Source organism: Octopus bimaculoides, chromosome 24 (genome assembly GCF_001194135.2).
Source record: "Octopus bimaculoides isolate UCB-OBI-ISO-001 chromosome 24, ASM119413v2, whole genome shotgun sequence".
Classification (NCBI taxonomy): Eukaryota; Metazoa; Mollusca; class Cephalopoda; order Octopoda; family Octopodidae; genus Octopus; species Octopus bimaculoides.
This window is the reverse complement of record NC_069004.1, coordinates 14,613,223-14,616,268: the sequence shown is the minus strand read 5'-3', so window position 1 is coordinate 14,616,268 and position 3,046 is coordinate 14,613,223. Positions and strand designations below refer to the sequence as shown.

At 39.8% G+C, this 3,046-nt stretch overlaps 1 protein-coding gene across 3 annotated transcripts in view; it reads right to left on the bottom strand.

Annotated features, from left to right (window-relative positions):
* Nucleotides 1-3,046, bottom strand: part of LOC106870177 (oxygen-dependent coproporphyrinogen-III oxidase) — a 360,259-nt gene that overhangs the window by 355,324 nt on the left and 1,889 nt on the right. The gene's annotated exons all lie outside the window — the stretch shown is intronic.

The window sequence follows — 3,046 nt, the reverse complement described above, 5'->3', positions numbered from 1 at the left end:
CAAGAAACAGGAAGAAAGAGTGAGAGAAAGTTGGGGCGAAAGAGTACAACAGGGGTCACCACCACCCCCTGCCAGAGCCTCATGGAGCTTTAGGTGTTTTCACTCAATAAACACACACAACGCCCAGTCTGGGAATCGAAACTGCGATTCTCTGCCCGCAAGTCTGCTGCCCTAACCACTGGGCCATTGCGCCTCTACCATCAGTTAGTTCACTAATTCATAGGGATGTAAGCAAACCAACACCGGTTTTCAAGTGGTGGTGGGAGACAAACACAAACTCAAGGACACACACATACAAGTGGATGCTAAAAAGGTCCTAGCTTTAAGGGTATCGCGAAAGGCCTAGTTGGAGGCTAAATCTTCCAAGTTCTTTTACAGGGCTTAGAAAAATTGAAGGACCACTGCAATAAGTGTGTGAATCTGGGAGACGAATATGTTGAATAAAATCATAATTAACTGATTCTCCTGTATTTTCTTTTACCCAGGAACTTTTCAGTACCCTTTTGTATACAAGCTTTTTTCAATTTCTGTCTACCAAATCTACACACAAGGCTTTGGTCAGCCCAGGGCTATAGTAGAAGACACTTACCTAAGGTACCATTTTGAAGGACTGAACTAAGAACCATGTGGTTGGGAAGCAAACTTCTTACCACACAGCTATGCCTACACCTATGTAAAGACTCTTACACTACCATATGGAAAGTAGAGTTGTGTGGATTACTGCAGAGATGCAGTTTAATGACTGGAGAAAATGCTTCACTTTGGGACGCATAGCACATGAAAGAAATTTTTAAAATTAAAAAACAAACATGAAAACAGTTTATCTTATAATAATTCTGCTTGTCGTTGTGTTATTTAGCCCATCAGTAACACTTTCATATGATTAGAGAAAAAGAGGGTAAAAGAAAAGAGGAAGGGAGAAAAAGAGGGAGAGAGCAAGTGTTCATGACGTGGGGTGGAGGGAATGTAATATTTATTACATGGTTCAAAAAATTAGATGTAGGTAGAGGAGGAGAGATAAAAATATAATTTTAGCAGAGGGGTGATGTTCTGATGGTGAGGTTAAAGAAAAGCAGAGAGAGAAAGAGAGAAGAGGAGGGAGAGAAAGCTGATGATGGGTGGGGGTGGAGATGGAGGTGGTGACTGGATAGTGAAAAGTGCAATTCCATGAAATATTCATGCTTGTTTACATAGCAGATATATGCAATTTAACTAAAGGTTGTATCATAGGTATGAGATTTTTTTTTTGTTTATGGGGAAAATGGAAAAATAAGAGTGAATATTTATTTCATGAGTGCTGTGTATTAAGTCAATAAAATTGTGCATAAATTATATAAAGTGTATATATATAAAGAGCATTAAGTAATCATCGTATTCCAATTTCTTTCACTTTTCAATGAGTAGCAGATGAGCGACTATCTTTCCATACAGACACAACACAAGCTATGCTTTCAAGTTTTTTGGATAAAGTTTTCAGAAATTAGCCAATAGGTTTACTATTAAATCTGTGAAATATTCACGGGGCCCACAAGTCAAGCACTAATTTCAAAGAAACACCTTGAAGTGGCCAGTGGGGAAAGCAAGGGTGCTCCACAACCATCTTGGCAGAAACAGTTATGAATGAGCAAAAGTAATGGAGTTTAAGTATATTCTTTTACCCTTTTATTTGTTCCAGTCCTTTGACTGAGGCCATGCTGGAGCACTGCCTTGGACAATTTTTAGTCAAATGAATCAACCCCAGTACTTTTTTATTTTTTTAAAGCCTGGTACTTATTCTATTGATCTTTTTCATCAAACTGCTAAGTTATGAGGACATAAATACATCAACACTGGTTGTCAAGCAGTGGTGAGGACAAACACAAACACACAATATATATACTACAGGTTTCTATCAGTTTCTGTCTACCAAATCCACTCACAAGGCTTTTGTCAGCCCTGAGGCTATAGTAGAAGACACTTACCCAAGGTGCTATGCAGTGAGACTGGACCTAAAACCAAGTGGTTGGGATGCAAGTTTCTCGCCACACAGCCATGCCTGCACCCATTCTTAAACAATATTATTATAATGTTGGACAAAGGCAGTGAACGGGCAGAATCATTAGCATGCTGGAGAAAATGCTTAGTGGCATTTCATTCATCTTTATGTTTTGAGTTCAATTTCTGCTGAAGTCAACTTTGCTTTTCACCCTTTCGGGACTGATAAACTAAGTACTAGTTGAACTTCAGTGTCAAGTTTATCGACTTCCTCTCCCATCAAAAACTCCTGGCCCTATGCCAAAATTTGAAACCATTATTTTTAAGATGTCCTAAAACTGCCACCACATTGAGGACAATTGATTGTGTTCACCACTTGGTGATGGATGACAAGTGATTGACTTTAACTCAAATAGCCAATGCTATTAGTATATCCCATGAGACTGTTGAGAATATTCAGCCCAATGAACTTGCCATGATGAAGGCTTCTTCTTGATGGGCACCATGTCCTCTGACACCTGATCAAAAGTACACCAGACTAATCACATAACAGGAAAATCTGACATTGTTTGCGGTAGATCCAGCTGGTTTCCTTGAGGGTTTCTTAACCCAAGATGAGTGTTGGGTTCATCATTTTGAGCAAGAGACAAAGAGACAATCCATGCAGTAGAAATACTCCTCCTCATCAGCTCCAAAGAAGGCCAAGGTTGTTTCATGTGCAGAGAAAGTGATGGCCGCAGTTTCTTGGGATGCAAAAGAGGTCTTGTTTCATTAGGACAATACTCAGCATATAAGTCCTTGCTTTCAATGGCTGCTGTGTGTGACTGACTTTGAACTGTTTGATCAGCCTCCCTATCATCTGTTCCCCCACCTGAAAAAACACTTGGCTGGGAACCAGTATCACACTGATGATGACTTCATGTCTGCTGTTGATGACTTTTTTGACCAACAGGATGAAAGTTCCTTCACCAATGGGAACCAAGCACTGCAACACTGAGGGGAGAAGTATGTGGACTGAAAGAGGGATTAAGTGGAAAAATAAACTTCATTTGGTCACATACCATGGGAGTAT